The sequence below is a fragment of the Fundulus heteroclitus genome, chromosome 13 (assembly GCF_011125445.2).
Source record: "Fundulus heteroclitus isolate FHET01 chromosome 13, MU-UCD_Fhet_4.1, whole genome shotgun sequence".
NCBI classification, from domain to species: Eukaryota; Metazoa; Chordata; class Actinopteri; order Cyprinodontiformes; family Fundulidae; genus Fundulus; species Fundulus heteroclitus.
The window spans coordinates 40,770,095-40,794,910 of record NC_046373.1 but is presented as its reverse complement, the minus strand read 5'-3'; the positions used below and the strand labels follow the sequence as shown (position 1 = coordinate 40,794,910).

Sequence of the window (24,816 nt, the reverse complement as noted above, 5' to 3'; positions counted from 1 at the left end):
TTTTTTTTTCTTTTTTTTTTTCTCTCCATGCTTTATCTTCTCAGTCCACACAAATCGTCCTGAGTTCATCATGTTGCTTGTCGGAAAACAGGCTGGAGCCCACCGTGCCAGTTGTAATCGCCCACCAGAGCACATAAGCTGCAGATTTGTAGAGCTGGTCGACGCGTGTAAGAGCTGAGCGAATGATGAGAGAGATAATCTCCTACTTTTTCCTGAACCGTAAGCACCTAGTACGCTTGTTTTCTGACACGTGGCATTGATAACGGAAAAAGTTGAGTTTTTATTTTTGATAAACGGGGATTTGTAGAGTAATTATATTTAGTCAACATCTTTCCTGCTGCGGTCAATGAGACCGCAGTGTGAAGAATCACGAAGAAAGTCTCATTGATGAGCCGACGCGCTATTCAAGCTAACAGGTGGTCAGAAAATTACCACCATCTAAAAAGATTCTCTCACAAAACTTTTCTGGTTATTTTTTTTTTGTATCAATATGCTGTGAGGACTGGGCTGCATGTGAGCGCCTAAGGTGGAACCTTAGAGTGAAAACGATCCATGCATTTCACATCAAAGCTTTCAAACAACTTTCATAACACCAGAAAAAGCTGCTAGATTTGTTACTAGCCTCTTTTTATTAAACAAAGTCACAAAGGTTGTGGATCAAACGACCCAAGCTACATGTTATATTCATTTTTCATACTACTTAATAGGTTTTCTAATTGCATGTCTTCAACAGAAGGGAGCATAATTATTTCAAAGGTTATTGTGGCAGGGGGTCTCTGCAGCCAGATATTGGCTAAAGAGTTTGCTGTGGATCTCCAGAGTCAATCAGGCATTGTTACGTTTCCTCTTCTTCTTCTTCTTCTTCTTCTTCTTCTTCTTCTTCTTCTTCTTCTTCTGTAATTTCTGGCTCAGAATTTGCTCTTAAATGGGAGCAAACTGCTAGCCAAGGCTGTTCTGTGACAAAACCCTGAAGCAGCACAGACGTTGTTCAGCTGTTTTTTGGAATTAAAGCCAGTGTAAACATCTTTTATGCCTAGTGGTTAGAGCGCAGAGCTTCGGTCCCAGAGGTTCTGAGTTCAACTCCCACAAGCTGCCATTCTGGGTCCCTGAGCAAGACCCTTAACCCCCGATTGCTCCCCAGGCGCCGCACAGTGGCAGCCCACTGCTCCCCGAGGGGATGGGTTAAGATGCAGAAGTGAATTTCTCCATTGTGAGATCAATAAAGTTTAATTATTTTGATTATTATTTATTATTTAAACATTTTGGATATTTATATTAAAAGAAATTTGCTGCCGATTGGCCCTGTTTTAATTAGGTGTTAGCTTGATTAGCTGTTAGCTAAAGTAGCAGTCAACTTGCATCATTTCTCTGTGATTCTTCTCAAAACACTGCAGGTACGATTCCAACTGTTCCCAAGTACTATCCAAAAATATAAATAAAAAAAGACGCTAGTTGCTTTCAACATTCAATACAGTGGCCCCTTTTTCCACAGCGTGCTAACTGAAAATGTGCTATATTGTTCATTTTCAAGATGAATCTATACACAAATAGGCATTTATTTTTAATGGAACTGGAAAATGTGTGACATGTAGTTGATGATTATTCTTTAAATGTAAGTTTTGACCCTTTTATGAAATATTTAGCTGTTCGGATAAGAAGGCAGAATGCTAATGGAGTAAAACCTTTTCAGTTTTGTCTGACTTTAGGCTCTGATGTTATTTTCATTAAAGGGAATGTCTGCATGCTGCACGGATATCTGGGGTGAAAAAAAAAAATCTATTTCCATTCTTTGCAGAAAAGGCAGCCCAGCTTTTTAATTCGCTTTTCTGTTGCAGTGTTGGACAATCATGTGTGATATATTTTATAGCCCTGCCGCAGAACAAAAACTGTCTTCAAAGAGGGAAGTGATGGGATGCTTTTTGCCTCTTTTTGTCTGTGAATTAATTTCACAATGTGAATGAATGTTTAGTTTCCTGTGGATTAATGTGTTTGAGAAAAGGGAGAAAAGACAATCATCAGGACACATTAAACAGAGACCAATGACTCTGCAAGCATTCAGTTATGAGTTCTGGCTCTGCCGTCTCATTTGGAGAACCATTTGGCTTTACCCGGCGCCTCACGTTTAATAGCGGTGTGTCATTTAGAGCTACCCTGGGTTGTATTATTTGCCAATTCCACTGATGGTGATGATGGTTGCCACATTCAGCAAAACCTGCGAAGGGAGAAAAAAAAAGTCTGTGAATCCATGGATGGGCCAGCCGAAGCTCCATTTTCATAATGTGAAGGTACATCAGTAGATTCAGACCCGATAGTTTGTCCTTTCAGTCTTTGTTTTCCATTGTGGCCAAAGTCCTTGATCGGTCTCCCCACCTCCACAATTACGGGTTAAACACCACAAACTTGAGCTGTGCACGTCAACAATAGAGTTGTTCAGTCCCTCCTTCATTCGCCCTAATTATTCCTCCATGTTTTTTTTATTCTTTCTTCCTCTTCCGTCTCCCTTCTTCATCCTTTGTCACTTCAGCTTTTCGTCACTGAGCCAGACGTGCCTTCTTTTGTTATTTTTAGCCTTTCAATTCTCGCATTTATTCTTTGACAGTAGAACTGCTGATGAAATGAGGAAATACACGCAGTGTTTGAAAAGGAAAATGGGAATGCTGGGGGGGGGAAAAAAGCCACTTTCATACACTGGAAATGTCGTCATATTTTTGTGAATGTTATTGATTTATTTTAATTTTCTTATGTATCGCTGATCGCTTATCATTTTGTATGCTTTTGGGGAATTATATTGTATGTTTTTCAGCTCACTGTCTTGTCAAATAAAATGTAAATTAAAAAGACCAGGGGTTTTGTGGACATTGTTATAATCTGAACAGGATGAGATGAAACATTTTTATAACGAAGATGCACAAATATTGTCCCAAAGCTCCCGACATAGGACCAGCAGCTCATTTTTATTCAATTTGCAAATTTCTGCCCATAATTTTTAGTGTTTTTGAAAACAGACGAGGGAATTTTCACAATTTACACCGTTCTAGTTTGATTTGTTTTGCCTGCACTTTTCCAAAAGTCCACATCAGAATTTGGTTTGAAAGTCTAACACGATCCTTTAAATTAATTTAAAGCATGAGGGCTACATTTCTGATGTTTTGGGTTTTTAAGCACAACACTGCTTTGTCTTCCTTTCGTAATTGCCACGGTTCTTCATGAAAACGAGATATTTCTAGTTTGGTGACGAACGGTTCTAGATTTTGTTTTTGACATTTTGTCAGATTACAACCAAAAACTCATGAGAGAAATTTTTTTTTTTTCTGAGTTTTTACAGGTACAAATCAGCATCTGCATTCTGCCTCCTTTACTTTGAGAGCCTTAAATAATATCCACTGCATTTAGAAGACCCTAATTAGTAAATAGGATCCAGTTGTGAGTAATTTAACCTCAGTATAAATCCAACAGTTCTTTGAAGGCCTTACAGCATGTTACAAACTCAAGGCCCGCGGGCCAAATCCGGTCCGTCAAGTCAGTTAATCCGGCCCTCCTGAGCCAAAAAAAAGGCTTATCATTACATAAAGTATAGGCGTATATCCTTTTAACGTGTATAAAGTGGCTAAAATTGTGCCTCCTAAAGCGAATGTTGGTCTTTTTTTAACTGTGTAGTAACAGCATCCTGCCACTAGATGTCAGTTTTTCCCACAACACGTTAAAACAACCTAGAAATGTCAAAAATGACAAAAAGTGATGCAGAATGACTAGTTTAAAGTGTAACTCACCCCAATATCAATATTTTTTAAGCAGATAAACTATAAACTGGTCCTAAGAATGCAACTTTTAAGTTACTGTGAAAACTTTTTTTCTATCTGAACTGCAATGAAATCAGGAAGTCAAAAGTAACATCTATACAGGTGCAACCGGCCCTTTTAATGACTTCATGATGCCAAAGTGGCCCAAATACAGAAATGAGTTTGACACCCCGCAGCGGCTTCAAAAGACGTGGTTGGAGGTTCAACCTGCAGCCAGAGCTACAATGGAAGCGTTCAGGTCAGCGCATGTGTTAGAACGGCCTAGTCAAAGTCTAGAAGCAAATCTACATAGGTTGTTATGGCAATCCTTGAAAACCGGCGTTCCCATCCAACTTTACTGAGCTTGACTCGTCTAGAGAAAAAAACTCTCTAGACGAGTAAAGCTCATAAAGACACCCCAAAACAAGAGGGGGGGGGTTGCAGCAAGATGTGCTGACACAATAAGGCTGGACACAAATGCATGTCAGATTTTTAAGGCCTTATTTATAAAAAAAAATAACTAAAATAAAAACTGAAACTGCATGTAAGATTCTCTTTTTCACACACCTGCATTACTTTTTTATTGTTTTGTCACATAAAATACATAGAAGTTTGTAGCTGATTTACTCAAATTATCTTGTTTTCACTTTATTTTCCACGTGATCCTGTTTGCCGTTCATACAGTTACATCGTCTGTTTATGCCTTTCTGTGATAATATCACCATACGAATGCAGTCCTAATGGCAATCATGTCCTCCGTTGTTTGTTTTATTAGTTTTTCTTCTTCAGTGATCATTGTTTCTCTGCTTCAGTCCTCAGCACTGATCCAGGTGATGTATTTTATGTTAGATGGGTGACAAAACAGATCTTTCAAGTGTTTTCAGACACTAATTTTGTTGTTTTTGGAAAGGTAGCGCTCATAAATAAGGCACCATTGTCTCCAAAAGTCCTGCTTTTTGCAAACTTTGAACACACTTTACTGTATCCTGACATTCACGCTTTGTAAATTAGATGCCTACCCAAATATAGTTTCTGATCTTCTTGTTAGCCATTAGATTAAACTTACTTTCTCTTCTGCGTTTAGTGCAGCTTGCGCCGAGCTGCTGTCAGTTCGGATGAGATGAGACAAGCTCGTTGTCAGCGAGCATTTGTTCACTTTTGTGGCTAATTAACCGTATCGTTAAGTTCATCCTGGTCCCTGCTGGGCTCAGCGTTTGACAAAGATACAAAGTGAGTGAGGAGAGGCTCTGACATCAGAAGCGGCTCAGTTCAAATAAAAACTGTAATGTGACGGAGGAACACAGAGGAGCATTACCTCCAACTGTATATGTTTCCCCTCCAGTGGCGTCAGGATAAAAACTGGCAGCTGAAGCCTGATTTTTGCCCTCTTTCTCTGACTGATCGCACTTTCTTCCTCAGGATTAAAGATGCCGGTCATGACTCATAAAGAAGGAGGAGAGAAGGTCCCCAATCAACAGGTTGATCACAAAACCTGCTGCACTTTATATTCTACTCCTCCCTGCATTTCTTTGCTACCTGGAGGCGTTGTTTAATAATGCATTTTACCCGCTCGCCTTCACGTCTGCTATAGTTCATACCAACAACTCATTTTCCTCAGGAACAATGCATAAAGGTTGTAGTTACAGTGCTGTGAGATAAAAGACTTCTCTTGTTTTCTGCGTTCTTTGCCAATCAAATCGTGGTATCAGACGAACGCAAGATGCTATTTTTTAAAAAGTGATTAGATTCATTAAAGAAAAAGGTCATCTAAATCAACCTGTTAGAGAGTAATTGCCTCCTAAATGTGTCTTTGATATCGCTGTGGAGGAGTTCAGGTCAAAACTGTCATTATAAAACAATTATAAAACGCTTTTCTACATTCACCAGTAGCTTTATTAGGCAGCCTACATGGTTCAAGTACCGGGTCGGAACCCTTTTTTCTTTCTAAACTGCCTCAATGCTTTATGGCACAGATTCAACAAGTCTACAGAAGAGACTGTGGTCCAATTTCTACATAATAGCATCACGCAGTCGCTGCAGGTCTGCCGGCTGAACATCCATGTAATCGATCTCCCGTTCCATCGAATCCCAGCGGTGCTCCGTTGGATGCAGATCTGGGAACTGGGGAGGCCGCAGGAGTGCCATGAGCTCACGTTCATGCTCAAGAAACCAGTTGGAGATGGTTTGAGCTTTGGTGTATTTGCCTTTCAGAAGATGGACATAAAAAGGGTGGATGATGTCAGCGACACTCAGGTAGTCTGCAGTGTTTAAATGATCGGTTGGTGCCAAGTGTCCCAAATTGAGCCAGGAAAACCACTGACACCAGCCTGAACCATTTGTTCACAGCAGATTCCTCATTACGTCCTGCGTCTCCGCCATATTGGATGGGTCTCTCCTGCTCTAGGTCAGCATAAGAGCCAACAAGTTTATGTGTCAAAAATAGCTTTGAAATAATTTGGTAATGTTGATTTTGTCTGAGGGGCCTGCTGTTCTTGGAAATGTTTACTGTTGGGACCTGACAACCTAAATGTAGAACCAGCAGCTCATTTTTATTCAATTTGAAAAATTCTGCCCTTAATTGTTAGCATTTTTGAAATCAGATGAAGCAATTTTCACGATTTACGAAGTTCTAGTTTGATTTATTCCAGTTTTGCCAGCATTTCTTGCCACTCTTGTGCCACTTTTCCAAAAATACACATCTGAATTTGCTTTGAAAATCTAACACGATCCTTTAAATTAATTTAAACCATGTTGGTTAAATGTCTGATGTTTTGGTTTTTAAGCAAAACACTACTTTGTCTTCCTTTCATAAATGGCATAATTCTTCATAAAAAAATAAGATATTTCTAGTTTGGTGATGGACGGTTCTGTATTTTGTTTTTAATATTTTATCAGATTACAACCAAAAACACATGAGAGAAAAAGGATGGATGATGTCAGCAACACTCAGGTAGTCTGCAGTGTTTAAGTGATCGGTTGGTGTCAAGCGTCCCAAATTGAGCCAAGAAAACATCCCCTTGTACCATTAAACCACTGACATCAGCCTGAATCACTGATAGACCTTTGTTCACAGCAGATTCGTCATTCGACCTACGTCGCCGCCATATTGGATGGGTCTCTCCTGCTCTAGGTCAACATAAGAGCCAACGAGTTTATGTCTCAAAAATAGCTTAGAAATAACTTAGTAATAATGATTTTGTCTGAAAGGGGCCTGCTGTTCTTGGAAATGTTTACTGTAGGGACCCGACAACCAAAATTAGGTTTTATTGCCCATATTTATATTAATCTGTCAAATCCCGCAGCTCAGTTAGGGGAGATGAACAGCTTTATGGTTGAGATGTCAGAGAATTACAGGGTTTGCGCATTTCTAATGTATTTAAAAGTGAAAATAATCAGCTGTGGACATTAGTGTTGGCTATATAACATCTGCACACTGCTTTTATCGGATAATATTCACAGAGGACAGTATAAAGGATTAAAGACTGCACAGCCTGAGTCCCTTTTGTGTGTAGCTGTCTATGACATTCTGCCTTGATTTAATCATTATTTGTAGTCATTGTGCTGCTTGTTTAAGATGGCATTACAGGTAATCCTCATTAGTAAGCAGCCTCTGGCTTTCTGCAACCCGGCTCTCATTACATTCTTCAAATATTCCTCGATCCATCAATTTTGCAGTCTCAGCCCAGAATAATTAATCTTTTACTGCCATGAAAGATTTATTGTAAATGAGTCTCTGTAATGTTTTGAATCAAACATTAAGCTCATATTACCTCATTTTGCCGCCGCTCCCCCAGAGAATAGCTGTCACCCCACTATCGTGAATATATAAACCTGTTTTCTGTGATAAGACAAAATAAAAACAGCCGTCTTCAATCACTTGTGGAGCGCTGCGGAGTCTCATTTTCTCTTGGGCCAATTTTTCGCAGCGGGACTCCAGCTCAACAGGGGGCGTTTTCTTCCTGCCGCTCTTCCAGCCCGTGTTTCACTCTCATCTCATCTCTCCCACTCACTATCGACGAGCTCATTGATTCACTCCCCACTCTGTCAATCTGCCTGTCTTAATCTCTCTGAGTCTACCTCTCTACCTGCTTACACTAATCCCTCTATCTTGCGATTTCATTTCTTTTCTCACGTCCTCAAATCACACCCCCTTTCTGTCTCTTTTCATCTCGACAATCGTTATTCCTTCTCCGCCTTTTCTTAAATCCTGTACTTTTGGCTTTGAAAATCAGCGGCTTAAGTGGTTTCATCGGTATGAGCAGCTGTCGTTGAAGTGGTTGTTCCCTCATTAGGAAATAAAGCTCACAATTAGTCAAAAATCAAAAATATCAATTGAAAATAATTCAGCTGTGCATTCAAAACACATTTATACCACATTTTTAGGTAAATGTTTAAAATTATGGGAAATGCAAAGGAAAACTTTGAATTGCTTAAAAAATAATTAATTGCACATAACTCAGACGTTTCCATTATTGTTACTCAAACCCTAAAATTATCAGCTCAATACATCTCAGTATGTCATCACAATAATGTTAGTTTCTCCTGTTTTGTTACTCGTTACCAGAAATACTGAATCAACCAATCACATAGCAGCATCTTAGACATTTAGGGGCCTAAACGTGGTGAAGACTGTTGTTCAAACCGCGTATCAGAACAGAAAAGAGGTTTAAGAGGCTGTGAATGTGGCGCAGCTGACGGGGCCAGATGTGCCGGACAACAACAGAGACCAGGCATAGATGAGTTAATAGATCATTTCCTTTCTAAGAGTTCAGACATTATCGATTCAATTGCCTCCATTAAAGTGAAGATTGTCTCTCCATGGAGAAATGCCCCATTAGTGAGATGGGAAAGAAAACTTTATGATGAGATCTACAAAGAGCGGCCGCAAAGCTATCACTCATCACTAAAACATGCAAGAGAAATCTTCTTTGCAGAAATCATAAATAAAAACATCAACAATGCTTGTGGTTTATTCACCACAGTTCAGAAACTCAGAAACGCTCCTGTTATTGTTCTTGGTAGAGCTCCTCTCTATCAAGGCCTTCAGTGAATTTACTAACTTGTTTGCAGAGAAAATTCAAAGAGGATTAATCTGCACATCCACACCAAATCCAGCACCAATGTTATGTTCAAACAGAAATGCAGAGATGCTCCTCCTTAAACGCGTTGTCCGTGCGAATCAATGCGAAAAGAAAATGTTGCCGTTTGGAGTGAACGCACCTTTAGAGTCTGACTGACTGCTACAAATGAGAGGCAGCTGTGGTTTAAACCATCTGGTGTTTAAAAAGAGGACTGTGCAGGTGAGAGGTCCAGCTGGAGTGAAGAAAGCTTCAAGATGTTCAAGAGGGTCCATCCAGTTTTGGGACGGTTTCCTCCTGAGGATTGTTCTACAGAACCGAGCTGAAACCAGTCCAGAGGCTGCTCAGCACTGGCAGCAGGTGGGTGGGGACAAGAGCTGGTCTGATTACCACCTGACACACCTGTGAAGCTCCGCCCTGGTCTCGTCAATGCTCATCAGAGCCACCTGCTCCGTCTACTATAATACCAGCCTCAGACCAGACACTAGTGGCAGATTATTACGAGCCTTTGGTGAGTTTAGTCCAGCATTTTTCCTGTATCCTACCTGACTGTTACCTGATCGGTTTTGACTTTTTCTGTTTCTGCCTTGTCCCTGCTGGACCTGACTGCTTACCTGTTGGCTGCCTTCTGATTCTCTGAGATTCTCGGATGTTCTGCCCCTGCTACCACGGTTCCGACCCTTTGCCTGCCTTCCGGCTAACGCACTCGGACCAGTCCCTGGAAGGACTCCCATAGAGTTGTCTCAGCTCGGACCTCGTTTTATGAGAAGGTTAGTGACCCAGTTATCGTTAACCTGTTCCAACCGCAAATATTGGTCACTAACCTGCCATCTCTGAATCCGGTGGCTCCGGTTCCCAACACCAGTGACTCCTTCGATCTGTAGCAGTACACATCCAGTAAACTGCGTAATTCTGCCACTCTCTCTTGTCCGTTCGAATTCTGGGTCTTTCAGTTCTAATCATTACATGCGCTGTATAAAAATTGTACTTAAAGTCTTGTTCAGCTCAATATAAACTGCGTCTAAACTCCTTTGACGTGTAATTACGTTTTTTTTTAAACGTAAAATGAAAGTTTAGTTTTTTTTCTCAAACACAAAGTGTGTTTATTCTGATTTAAAAAAAAAACTATTTTATACAATTTTTTTTTTTTTTTTTATTCGCTGCAGACTTTTAAGCCTACTTCAGCGCTATTCTGGTCCTATTATAATCTGCAGTATATTTTTTGATATTTCAGTCGCTCTTCCTGAAACAAAAAACATTCTCTCACAAGCTAATATCCACTGAAAGCATGCGGTGCGTTTCATGTATAGACATCTTTAACAACTGTTTGATGCAATTGATTTTGTAAGACGGCTCCCATTTCACAGGGACCACAACCTGTTATAACGTCACCTTATGGGCTGAGCGGGCCCTCAGAACCTGCAGGCAAGGAAGGGTAAGTGAACTGCTGTTTATTTGCCTTCTTTCAGAAGCCAAAACTCAATAAGTTGTTGCAAAGTCCTTTTGTACACGTTCCAGGTGCCATTCTTTAATTGTTGTGACGTTTTTGTAAAGGTATCTTTTTCCAGTGTTAAAACAGGTCAGTGACAAAAACATCTGTCCAACACCTGGGAATACAGGTGGATCCATTAGATCCGTGTAATAAAACACAAATGAAATTCATCTAATCCGTATAATCTGATTGAATTTGACTTTGGAAAGTGAGATGACATGTTTCATGAATTGTCTCTATATACATAAAATTGAAATTGAATTGAGACACAGTCCATCAGTTGGGCCTGAAAGTCTGCAACCTGCAGCTCTGGACCTTTTCATATAGGTTGTTAATAATTTTGGGGGGAAAATGATAAAGAAACAACAAATGTTTGAAATATAGATGTAACAACAAATGCAGTTTTTTCATTGAAAGTAGAATAATGCTAAAAGTTTTGGTGAGATTTATTTTTTGGTAATTAGATTATAAACTATGTCCTTTTTTGATATAACTTTCCACAAATGTCAACAACCCATTAGGGAAATGCATCTATCCTATTTTTGATAAAGTTGTATGCTTTATTTCATTTTAAAACCTAAATGTAAAAAGTTTTTTTTATTTTAAAAAAAATCTGCTGAAATGAGTTTTATTGATTTAGCTGGACTGAGGGCATAAATGGTTCTTTGGATTGTAAAGATTACGGACCCCTGGCCTCCATCTATTCAATAGATACACAGGGCAAAATAAAAGATGCTAAAACTGAAATGGGATTTGCTTCTTTTTTTTTTTTCTTTTTTTTTTTTTTTTGTTGCCAAAAAACCTTTTCGTGCTTACCAGGCAATGGCTGGGGCCAAATACATTTTAAGGAGAAATGTGATTTCTCTAAGAAATTTAAAATGTACATTTTCTTAATTACTTGGTTTCAAAGCCAGAGCGGCTTTACGGATTGACAAATTGTCCCATTTTTGACAACTTCAAGTTTTAAAAGAGGCAAAATTACCAACTGAAAGCCCTATTTTATAATTGCATTGCTGCAGAGTTTATTCCACCTTTAGAAAGATTTGGAGCTAAAAACAATAAAATATCCTTGTATTTAAATGTGGGGCTGCATAAAGTTGTGTATCTGACAGCTCCAGCTTCATAATCTAATAGAAATATAATCAGAAGTAACATGCCTGCTTCTTGACTCACATGTCTGTTGTTTCAGCACCAAAAGCAGAGGTCTGTAAAGAAAACACTCCAGTCAGAACAACAGTCGCTCGTCAGCAGAGATGTTATCGCTCCGGGCAGGAGAGGAGGTTTTATTTATCTTTAAGATGCTAATGTGTGCCTTTACATGGCCTCATTGTGACTTACCTTTACTATCAGCGCGGGGTTGTGGACTTTTCTTTGATTTGTGTATTCAGAGAGAAAATAAATCTGCCTTCCAGTCAGAGTTATGGATCTTTATTTAAATTCACGGCGGGGATCACATTAGATGCTTTCTGGCATCATTTTGTCTTTAAAGGCATTCAGTTTGAATGTTGCTGTTTTCTTCCAGACTAATACGGCTTTTTGTTTGATCATCTTCCACTACCAGCCTTTTCCACCTCCTAAAATGAAGTCATGAGGCATTTTTCCTTTTTTGTCCACAGATGATTTTGACGCAAATGTTGTGACAGATTCTCTGCCGCTTCTCAACATCTGAACTTTGACTCTTTTTTTCCTTTTCCAATTTCCACATTTCAAACTCCTTTCATAGATTAAAAGTAGGTCACAAAACTCTGAGTCAGACTCAAAATAATCTTCCTCTTGGCATCTGAGAGTCAGACAGATTCTTGACAATATTGAGTCCTTAAATCAGCTGCATCTGTATTTTGTCAATAAACTGTGAGAAAATTAATCATTATTCTTGCAGATGGTAATTTATGTCTACTAATTTTTTTTAGTTCATCAATAATGAGCTGACATCGGTAGATTAATTATTTTTCACTGTAATCTTTAGGAAACTGTTCTTCTCCGTGTTACTCTTTCAATAAACATGTTTCATAAAAATATTTAAGGAAATTAACTCTTTTTGTTGGTGCACCTATAAACTGATTTAATTATTCAATAACAAATAATAGGTTGATGTATACAAATTTTAATAATTTAAAGTGAACAATAAAAAAGACAAAAATAAATGCAGAACTAAATTTAATGCAGATCCCCCCCCATCCCACAGCCGTCGCTTCCTATTTGTCCTCATCGCTCTTATCGATCTTTTCTTTCTTGCTTGCCTTGCTTTTCAGTTTTGTCAGTCATACAGTAAATAATTAATTGGCAAATTAATCCCTTAATGCTGAGTCTCCTCCTCCACTGTCAGTGAACCTTCCAGATGTCTCATCACCACCATCTCTAGTCCATTTCAGCTCAATCGTCTGGACCAGTTTCTTCATTGAGCCTTCAATCCCACATTATCATGGCCAGGCCCTTCCCGTTGTTTTTTTTTTTTTTTTTTTTTTTTTTTTTCCATTTTAAGAAATATACACATAAGTGACCAGACGATGACCCAGCAATGCTTTACAAGCTAAATTAAAAGCTGTTTTTTATGCTATAGAGTTGATGCTTTAGGTGAAACTGCCCTTTGTAAAGGGAGTTGTCCTTCCTACTGTCGCCGTGAGCTTGTTCAGAAGGAGGGATTTGCTGCAAAGACGCAGTCGGCTGGGTTTCCTCAGAAACTTTTTACAAACTGGAATGATAAATTCAGCCTGACTACATTGTTTTATAACCAGGACCACATTGGGATATGCTGTTTACAGCTGACTGTGAATCTGGTCAGCTAACATCACCAACAGTCAGCGCTTCCCTGATCCAGTCCCACCTGAATCAGACGGATGGTTCATCAGAGCAGCGGCTCCTAACCCTGGTCCTCGGGGACCCCTGTCCCGCGTGTTTTAGCCGTCTCCCTGCTGCCTCACTTAAACGAATGGATGATTAAGGAGGCTTCTGTAGGTCTTGGTGGCTTCAGTGGAGGTCTAGCCATCGTTTGAATCAGGTGAGCTGGAACAGAGAAGCTTTTAAAGCCTGCAGGACCAGGGTTGGGAACCACTGCACTGAAGGAGTCCTGTGGAACCTGGTGGAGGTAAATAAGCCTCCAGAATAACGTGTTAGAGCAGAAACACGCAAAAGCATCCGGGATGCTTGTCATGATCTCAACACTGATGCCTGGTCTGATCACACACCTGCTTAGCTCCGCCCATTTCCTCATTATCTGAGCCACCTGCATTAGTCTCTATAAAACCAACCTTCTAACCAAATAAATGTAAATGTTTATTAAATCAAGAGGAAGCTAAACAAAGATGGCGTGTGTATGCTAAGCGGTTTTTAATTCTGTTGTAAATTATATTTTAATTCAGCGAACGCCAAGAGTTGGCGCTGTGTGTGTGTGTGTGAACATGATGATTAGAGACCTGGGAGGCCGCTATTCTTCTTCCCTCTGACAAATCCAGGTAGATTAGTTCTGTCTGTCTCAGCTGGAGCAACAAATGAATTTGGCTCAGAAACCTCCCAAACCCAAACGCTGCGGCACACACACACACACACACACACACACACACACACACACACACACACACACGTTACCATGCTGACTATCATTTCCTCTCAAACACTCCTCCTTCCACTCCCTGCATGGCCACGCTCCCCTCATATTCACCCACACATAGCTCCACTGTACCCACGCATGCATCATGCAGGCAGCTCACTCAGACACAGTATGGAGACTAACCAAACACTCACTCTGGTGTGTGTCTGTGTTGTGTGTGTGTGTGTGTGTGTGTGTGTGCGGGAGCGACAGGCTGCCAGGTACCATTTTAGATCCGAACACAACAGACTTTATTGACTCTATTCAGGTTTGTGCTTCTGCAAGGTGAGCATGTGTGCAACTGCTGGTTAAATCCCTCCAACAGCTACTTGTGGCAACGCTGCCCCCTGGTGTCGAGGAAGAGGCGGTGCAGTGTGGAGCACACTGCAAAAACAGAACTAAAAAGAAGTAAAATTTTCTTTAAATTAGTGCATTTGTCCTTGATTTGAGCAGGTAAATAGGATGATTTGCCAATGGAATGAGTATTTTGACCCCTAAAATAAGATAATTAGTTATACTGTCCTCTAAATAAGGTGATGGAGATGAGTTATTCCTATTTTAAGTACAGAAATCTCATTCCATTGGCAAATAATCTTATAAATACACTCATTTCAAGAAAATTTGACTTATTTTTAGTTTAATTTTTGCAGTGCATATCTCTCTCTCTCTCTCTCGGCCTCCTGGTGTCTCAGTAAGCTACATAATCACAATTTTATTAAGGTTTTTTTTTGGCGCTGACGTCTTAAATTAATAATTGGAGGTTTGAAAAAAAAGAAGAAAAAACAGGATCAAATATAATTCAAGACATTGAAGAAAATGTCTGGATTGGGTCAAACTCACTTTTTTGATGGAAGAAGCTTGTGCAGCATCTCAGTTATCTGGACTTCTGCTCAGTTCTTTCTGAAAACGTTTTTTTTTTTTTCAATTCTGGGTGCTCGATCTGACCAACCTGCAGTTGGAGCGCTGCTGTTTTTAAGGACATCCTCAGACGCCAATCAGTGACCCACCACCCGCTGTCCTGGGGCGTTAGAAGCTGCTGCTTGGTGTGAACGGAGTACCTGGTCGATGCAATCTCTTTTTGATGGAAGATAACACAATTCCACAAGGGAACATGTGTTTTATTTTATTGCTATCCTGCATCAAACACGTGTATATATAATTCACACACAAGCGAATCCCAAGAAAAACAAAAACATTTGCATTAAATCTTTACTGTTACTGAGAATTTCTGGAAGCTTCTGTAAATAAGGGCGGATGGGTGGAAAATGCTGCTTCGGCCAAATCTGTAAAAGCCCTGAGGACATTTCAGAGCAACCAATTGGTGGCACACAAAGAGAAGCTATTTGATCTGGCAGAAAGTAGGTTACTGAGGTACGCTGGGAGTTAACCAGCAACGCTGCATGAATGTAAACATGCCAGCCTTGTTGCTGACGGGTGGTTAGAGATGTCCATCCAAAGGAGCCATAGAGACTGCAGTGATATGAGAATGCAGTCCGAGATTTTGCCTGAAATAAAAGGTAAAGAGGAAGAGTTTTATCACCCTAATCACATATGAACACAAAGATGGCTTCAACACGTTTGTTTTTCTAGATTAAATTAGATCAGATAATTGTTTTATTTTCCATTAGGGTTCAAACAATTCCTCATGATTTATTTCAGGAAAGAAAAACAGATTGATTTTGTGCTAATTAAACACGGCCTGTTGTTGTGTGAATGCGTTTCTCTGTGGAAGAGGCCCAGTTTATCAGCATAATCTAATACAGACAGAAAATTGGCTTCAGCCAGTTTGATCTTCGTGGATTTCGACGAGTATTTTTCTCCGTTAGGGTTAAAACGATTCATTACAATTATCAGTGAAGCCGCTTTTATTTCTGGCATTTCTAAGAAATACACAACCAAACATTTGCAATGTTGTTTCTGTCAAGCTCTCATCTGTGAAAACTCATTAAAAGACAACATAAAGATAAGGCTGTGCAGGGTTGCTGTTTTGCAGGTTATTAGGTGTTTTCCTGTCATTTGAAACAAGGAGGTGATGCTTTGATGCAGAGCAGGGATGAAAAGGCTAATTGTATCACAGCTTTTAGCTCAAAAAGAGATTTCAGATTAAAAAAAAAATCTAAAATAAATTTTTCTAGTGCCAGATGTGACCGTCCTTTGACTTTAAAATTGCCCTGACTCTTCAAGGCACAGATTCAACAAGGTGTCAGAAAGGTTTTTGAGAGATTTATGTCCATACTGACACAGCCGGTAACTCTTTGTCAGCTGAACATACACAATGTAAATCCTTTCTTCCACCAAAGAATATAAAAACCCAAAGAGTCTGAGATAATCTCTGTGACATGATGCATCAGACGATGGGTACCCTGTGCTCATAAAGGTACGGACATGGTCTTCAACATTGGACTGTGGTATTTTAAACACTGCTCAGGGGCTACTGTGGTCCCCAAAGTGCCCCAGGAAAATATTCCCCACAACATTGCCGTATTTTCAGACTATAAGTCGCACTTTTTTTCATAGCTGGGTCGATCCTGCGACTTATAATCAGGTGCGACTTATAGATCAATTTTAAATGGTTAATCATACTGACCAGCATGAACTAAGCAGTAAACATTACCGTCTATAGCCACAAGAGGCCGCTCTAGGCCTGTGAAAACTATATGCTGCTCGTGCACCACTTAAAAATGAAATAAAACATTAACTTATAAAAAAACAGAGACTGAACACATGTACATATGTTGGTTCACTGTTTCAGTCTGCATTCATGCAGCGAAGCTTAGCGTGGTGCAGCTCGAAGGGAAAGCCCAGACCGCGACAGAACCCTGTTTCAGTTCAGTCAGGGCGACTGTGGCTTGATGGGTTGAGTAGTTGTCTTGCATATCAGAAGGCTGTGGGTTTGATTCCAGCTTCCCTTTGTCACATGTTGATGTGCCCCTGTGCAAGGCACTTAACCCCAAGTTGCCTACTGAGGGGTGTATGAATGTGTGTGTTAGTGAGTATATTTGGGTGAATGTGACTCTAGTGTACAGCGCTTTCATCAGCATAATTAGACCTAAATGCGCTGACGAGAACTTTCCAGGTTGGAGTTGCTAGCTTGTTATGCTAATTAAACCCATTCATCCTCCCAGGTATGTTCCATGTTATTTAGCCTATTGCAGATGCAGCTGTGCAATTGAATAAATTGCTTTACCAGATTAAATATATAGTCTTGGATTGTGTGAAAAGAATTTCTGAATAAATGCGACTTATATATGGTTTTTTTTTTCCTCTTTATGACACATTTTTTCACTGATGCGACTCATAGTCCGAAAAATACGGTAAATCGCCACCAGCCTGAACTGCTATTACAAAGCAGGATAGATCCACATTTCCAGATGATCTCTACCGAACTCTGACCTCATCTGAACGTTGCAGCTAAAATACAGACGTGAAAATCTTTGTCCCATCTGTTATTGAGTCTTTGGAACTGGTTCTCCGGTTTTCTGTTGTCAGCTGACAGGTGGTCTCTTCTCCTGCTGTGACCCGTCAGACTTTAGGTTGGATGTGTCGGGCTTTAGACAGCATTCTGCGTTATTTTAAAACAGTCAATGTTGTGTCTGCTGTGTCACTTAAATCCCATTTATTTCTTGCTACTTAAAAGTCTGGGGCTTTGCAAATCACGGGTAGCGTTTCCATACACATTTACCCGACTAATTTCATTTACCCGTGCTTTACTTTCCTGGAGCTTTGGTCACCCAACCGACCCAGTACTCTGCTTTGTCTTAGCTTGTTGAGGGGGCGCCGTTGCAGGCTGCAGGAAAAACTGTCCTCCTCATGGGTGCAGTAAGACAAGTTTATAAACCTATACATTTTATAATCTTAATTTATTACAAAAAGTTGTTTAAGGTTGACTTTAGGAGAGAAAGTACACATCCCAACTTCTTCTATGCAGTTGGTTCATCAGGATTAGGAGCCAATGGGTTCGCTTTCCCTGGCACTTTGCATTGTCCCTGTACTGAAATTAATTTGCCTTGCCTTGGCAGAGGAAGAGAGAACATCTCAGCGCTTATGTCCTGGCTTTAACCTACATAAAAATAAAAGCGATGTGATATAGGAAGAATATTTAATGCGCCTTATAATTCGCTGCGCCTTATGGTCCAAAAAACACGGGTAATTCCCTAAAAGAACACCGGCATTGGTCATTTACCGACATAGCACTAGATCCAAGATGGCGGCTGTTCTGTTTTGGTTTTCCCTGCGTCGCTCTCGTCAGCGTCAACGGATCGGTTTCCATGTGAGTGGTTGAAGCAGCGCGTCAGTAAAGATGACGGACAAGTAGTTTATATGGAAGGATTTTTGATAAGGCCCCTCCTTCTGAAACACTTCTCCAATGGAGCGATCCTAGATGGATGTGTGGAGCTCTGCGGAACGAAATCTATCTGGCGAGAGTCAGGTTAATGGACGTGTTAAAAAATGTACAAAGAAACAGACGATACAAACACATTCACACTGCAAAAAGAGAACTAAAAATAAGTAAAAAATTTCTTGAAATGAATGTTTTTGCCCTTGATTTGAGCAGGTAAATAAGATTATTTGCCAATGGAATGAGTATTTTTACCCCTAAAGTAAGATAATTAGATATACTGCACCTGAAATAAGATGATGGAGATGAGTTGCTCCAATTTTAAGTGCAAAAATCTTATTCTATTGGCAAATAGTCCTATTTAACTGCTCAAATCAAATACTTTCATTTCAAGAAACATTTTCTTATTTTCAGTTCTATTTTTGCAGTGCAGATGAGGAAGATCGGGAAGGGAGCAGCCGTGTCACAGCAGCAGAGCCTCCATATCCGCGGCTAGGCCTTCATAGCCGAGCATGACGCGTTCTGTGAGTCCTCATCCAAACAGCTCAGTCAGCCGGCTGCCTCCTCAACAGCTGGTCATGCAGCGTTCCCCCCAGAACAAGCTGTTGGTTAACTTTCAGACATCATGGAAGCTTATCCTAATCTCTATCGAAAACCAAGAAGCAAAAACCCAACGACATATCGCACAGAGCAAAGGATTACTATTCTTGGAGAACTCTTCACTGGAAAAATGGCACTCCAAAAACAAGTAAAAAAAAATATATATTTGAATTTTTGGCTTGAGATAAGCAAAAAAATCTGCCAATGGAACAAGTGTAATTTGGCTTGACAAGATTTCTAGAAATAAGACATTTTACATGATACAGGAAATCTAGAAACTAGCCAGAAAAACTAATTTTGACTAAAATGTTACTAGAATTAAGACATTTTAGATATTGTAATAAGCTTGAGATACTTAAAAGTAGTGTCCTTCTCCTCAAATGTAGCACCTTTTTCACCTGACATGTCATCTTGTTCTAAGATGTGTACAACTAATTCCTAGTCACACAATTGTGGCAATGATCTAGACTCAGGTATAAAACCCATCTAAAACAAGATTAGAACATTTTTGTTTTAAGACAAAAGAATCTCAAATTAAGCTTTTTTGACTAGCAGATTGCAAAAGTAATCTAAATACAAATAATATTTTCTTGATCTGAGTGTATTTGCCCTGAATTTGAGCAGGTAAGTTAGATTATTTACCAATAAATTAGTACTTTTTCTATTAAAATTATTAATATGCATTTGAAATAAGATAATGCATCTGTTTTTTTTCTAAATTTAAATGCAAATTGCCTTAACCTGCTCAAATTAAGGTCAAATACAATTATATCAAGAAAATTATGACTAGTTTTACTCTTTGCAGTGTTTTCACTGCAGTATACCTCCTACAACCAGTTTTTAATTAACAAAAATATTAATGCATCACATTGCAATATTTGATATAAGGCAAAAAAAAAGTATTCTTTGACTTGAACACATTTATTTTGTCACACTGACTTTGCATTCAGTATTCAGTGCAAGAATAAATACTGATACTGCCTTTTATAACCAGTTAGTCAGTTGCAGCCATTCTTGATGCACTTTTTTGCAACTGTTGGGGGTTGCGGTGCAGACGGTTGTGCACAACTTTTTCTAGATGGAATATCAAAACACCGAGGGCTGTAGTTTGGGTTTGCTTTACCCCGACCGGTCGGTTTGTGGGGCATTCAGACGTCGCAGTGGTCCAACACCACCCAACCTGGACCACACCGCCTCACTGCACAAACCATCATTTGCTGCATGGCTTCTGGTGCCTGTCCTAATGGGCCCCGCTCCCTGCAAAACAAATCATTTACATTCCCATCTCTGGACCATATTTACTCCAAATTATGTCCAAATTCCTGCATTCCTTCTGCATATCTTATCATCGCCTCTACATCTGTCTAGGTGCGTAATGAGAGGTGCAACTGTTTCCCCATTATGGGTATTATTAAAGATTTTCTATCTTTATTGTAATCCTACAAAAGCCTGGCTGTCATTTTATGAGCATCTTTATGAAATAAATGAGATTTTAGTGCTGCTGCTGAATCTCTTACCATTAAGCAGAGATTTCCTGTATAAATTACATTTCCAGCATTTAGCATTAGTTGGAGCTCGGGCTCGGCGCTTCTCTGATGTGTAATTTCTGCCATCAAAGAGCGGTTTTGGTGTCTTCATGATCATTCTGCTTGGTTTATTGCTCCATTTTCTTTTGCGTCGCTTAAAGTTTGAGTCATTAACGTGTCAACAGCACAATTTGCATTCTGCGTGCTCGCCGGAGCTGCTGCTAAGCTGTAAACCAATCAGTCAGCAGTATTCAAATGAGCGAAGGGGAAGATGGCTGTATTTCACGAATTAGATTTGCAGCTCAGAACAGTTGCTTTAAAAGCTCCCCCGTGTAAGGAGTTATGGAGGCAAATTATTCACATTCAAGGATGAAGGAGCATTTATTTTTGGGGGGAATCCAGCCTTGGATAATGGAAGAAGAAAAAAGTTCATTTTGATTTCAGCTGCATTTGCAGGAAGTTTGGTGAGCAGTTAAGAAAGTTTTAAAACTTTGAATTAGAGAGCCGTGACTCTTCCAATAGTTAACTTGTAATGCATCAACAACTTACAACACGGAGAAAATGGGAAATAATTTAATCGGATGAAAATCTCATGTTTCGTATCTGATATAATCTGTTGTTTCACTGACATCTCATCATGATTGCTTCATTTTTCAACGCCAGCTAAGCTTGCAGGTAAAGACAAACCTGTGCAGGTTGCGGCTAATTGTAAGGATTACATCATATCGACTATACCACATTAAATAAAGATTAGTATCAAATTATTGCTTTTATGTAGAGAACTGTGTAAACCATGCCCCGTGTCCAAGTGTCATTCAGACTAAAGGCTTCCTGATGTTCCCTTAAAGTTTTTCATTGGTCTTTAGCTGCTTTTCACCCATTTCCCCCCCAACATCTGATCATTTTAGTGTAGGTTACTTTACTCCGGCCTGTGAATCATTCAGGCATTAAAACAGACTCCTAACTCAAACGATGTGTGTGTGTATATATATATATATATATATATATATATATATATATATATATATATATATATATATATATATATATATATATATATATATATGATATTATATATATTATTATATATCTTATCTGTATCTAATATCTATATATGTATATGTCTATATATCTTCTTGTCTCTTGTATCTTTCTATTGTCTGTATCATTCTTATATATTCTCTATCGACTCTCCTCTCTATCTCTCTCTCTTTTCTCTCTGTGTCTTATTGTGTATCTCTCTCTGTGTATTTATCTCTTGTCTATGTATTCTCATCTTGTCTCTCTATCTGTTTCTCTTCGCTATGTCTCTCTCTCTCTCATTCTCTCTCTCTGTCTCTTTCTTGTGTTCATCTCTTATATATGTCTATATCTAATCTGTCTGTCTTGTTATATATGTATATATAATCCTTCACACACGGTGTTGAGTTGACGAATAACTATGTTGCAAAGAGGTTGAATCTATAGGCGATGTAACATGTGTTTGTCTCAAATGCACATTTTTTGTCAAATAAAAAAAAATCTATAAAAAGATCCCAAAGGCTCCCTTTGACTCAAGATAAGATAAGATAGGCTTTATTGATCTCACAATGGAGAAATTCACTTGCCGCATCAGCTCATACAAGAAGGTGCAGAGTAGGAAAGGTGCATTCAGTTATATACAGTGAATCTTCATATATACAATGGATCAAAAGAATACAAAAGAAATAGGAATGGGCATATGGTGTCTTATTTACATTCATAGTGATCTATCTATCTATCTATCTATCTATCTATCTATCTATCTATCTATCTATCTATCTATCTATCTATCTATCTATCTATCTATCTATCTATCTATCTATCTATCTATCTATCTATCTATCTATCTATCTATCTATCTATCTATCTATCTATCTATCTATCTATCTATCTATCTATCTATCTGATCAGACAAGGGGATTCTCAAAGAGCTGAAAGGTAAAGTCCTGCCATTCAATACGATTAAGTGAAGGAAGCTGCATCTCTCAGGTCCTTTATCTCAGGTCTTTGCTGTCAATTAGCTTAATTTTTGATTAATCTGCCAACTGTGCACTTATATAACTCAACGAGGTCAACACAAAGGGCTTTACAACAGATAATATTAATAACCTAAAACTTCTTAGGGTTGCTTTTCAGCACACGCATCAGCAAAGGTATGTTTTCACCAAGTAAAATGGCAAACAAATTCAAAAGAAAAACTTTTTTTTAGAAACTCCCGCTGTTTGTAAGATAAATATAGATAAATAAATTCAACTGGTCAGGACAGGCGTTAGCGTCATCAAGCTGAACCTATTGTTTGGGCTGTGGGGAATAGCAGGACCTTTTTTCTCAGCAGAAAGAGAGCTTTTAAGATCATCCATATGTCTGTATTTACTATTGGTCAAATTTAGCTGGGAAAATATAGGCTTTGGCACATCATTATGCTGTATGGAACAGAGACTCTTTCCCCAGGCTCTCACTTATGAACACTTCCCTGACTAATACCATGCTTAGTCGCTCCAATCCACCAATGTCTTCCTATTTGTAAAAAGATGCATATATGCAGCCTTACATAAGGAAGGATATATATGTGTGTGTATTTATGCTTTTTTTGTCTATTGCTTCATTGAATGTCAATGACTTAGGGTTTTGGGGGGGCCTATTTGCTTACTTCTGATCCCTGGAGGGAGGATGGCGGTGACCCTTCTGCACCCACCACTGAGCACAATTCAGTTTTTCACAGTCAGGTTACATGGATTGATTTCAGCCATGATAAACTAAAATCATAGTTTAAAAGCGTTTTGTTTTGTTTTTTTCATTTTACTTAAGTTGTCTGTTTCTGATAATAATTTGTTTTGATCTTCTGAAACATTTACGTAGGTGTGAAGAGGAAGCAGAAACAGAAGCAATCTCCATGGGGTCAAATGCTTTTTCACAGCACTGCAAACAAAACTATAATTAATTGACTTGAGTCAAAGATTAGAATTAAAGAAATGCAATCTGAAAAAAATAATTGCTTTTACAAATATTAAAATACCCTAGATGAAACAATCCCTGCCTCTCGCCCAGTGACTGCGGGAGGAAGACACCAGCAACCCCACAACCCTGCACAGATGAGTGGGTATAGATAATGGACGGATGAAACAAGTGTCTAATCTTTTTTTTTTAAAATGCTTTATTAGAGCTGTGCACATTGGATGCAAAATTTTTCCCTCCAATCAATGTATTTATATATATGTGTTTGTTAGGGCTGTCAGTTCTAACGCGTTAACTTTGTTAGACCATAACGAAAACATGTTTTTTTAACGTGCGTTTATATATATATATATATATATATATATATATATATATATATATATATATATATATATACTCCCCATCTCCCCATTCTCTTTTAACTCACTTTTTACTTGAGTTACATAATTCAAATCTCACAATTTAGGCATACTTGTAAGCATCTTCACACATTATGAAGCATAATATGAGCGCAGATTATGAGAACTGCTTTGATCTTGATGTTTGCATTTTATTTCCTAACATCATGTTGTTCCTGTATGTGGCCAGCAGAGGGGGGCAGTCAGCTGCAGAGTCAGCTCCGCAACACGGACGGAGACAGAGATGGAGAGAGAGGAGAATGAAAGGTCAGGAGAGAAGATCATCACCCTTCATCAATCTGAGGGAAAATGTCTCTTTAGGTTTAGCTGAAGGTCACAGTCACCTGGACAGGTATTAACCCTGGATTCTCCTTTTATATCATTACCCTTCATTAGAATTAACTCCTCTAGTTTTTCTATTAACTCCCAAAGTCGTATTTATTAGTCGTATTTTGTAGTTTATGATGTGTTTAGTAACTTTAGTGTTTCTCCATTGGCCCTTAAAAATACCCTTTAATTATTGCGTCATTTTATGAGAATTTAAGGCAGCAGACGGCGCCACAGAGGTGACATTATAACTGAAATGCTCTGCATGGATGAGGTCTGGTGCTGAGCCTTATCTTCTAAAGTTTTAACCCTTTATTATGGTTTAAGACAAATTAACACATTCAACATTCAAAAGTAGCTTTTATGATACGGGCTCTTCTGAAAGTCTGAGATACTGTGGATCAGACTGCTGTCAGGTTAAGCTAAAAGTAAAAGTGTATTTGATCACAAAGGTGCTGCAATGACCGTTTTACAATACAAATAAGCCCCTTTAGTACTCATTTAAACTGTGTATTTTTTTCCTACTGCTCACCTACATGGATTATATGTCAGCAACCCATTCCCATTAACTGGTCCTAAGAACTAGAACTGCACTGTGGCATTGAAATTTATCCAGAACACGAGTGACGATTCGACTCTTGTGAGTCCTGACTTGGCCTCTTCTGTCAGACCAAACCTCAGAAACATTGGTGGGTTAATCAGAAACTGTTTATTT

General features: G+C 39.0%; 1 long non-coding RNA gene across 2 annotated transcripts; it reads left to right on the top strand.

Moving 5' to 3' along the window:
• The first annotated feature begins 9,510 nt into the window (after positions 1-9,510).
• On the top strand, positions 9,511-24,119 carry LOC110368436. 2 transcript variants are annotated; one of them, XR_004932442.1, is made up of 3 exons: positions 9,511-9,627; positions 10,225-10,292; positions 23,968-24,119. It is a non-coding gene; the product is annotated as an uncharacterized LOC110368436 (long non-coding RNA). The 2 variants fall into 2 exon arrangements; XR_004932441.1 differs by lacking the exon at positions 23,968-24,119 and adding an exon at positions 10,376-10,436.
• Positions 24,120-24,816: the final 697 nt, after the last annotated feature.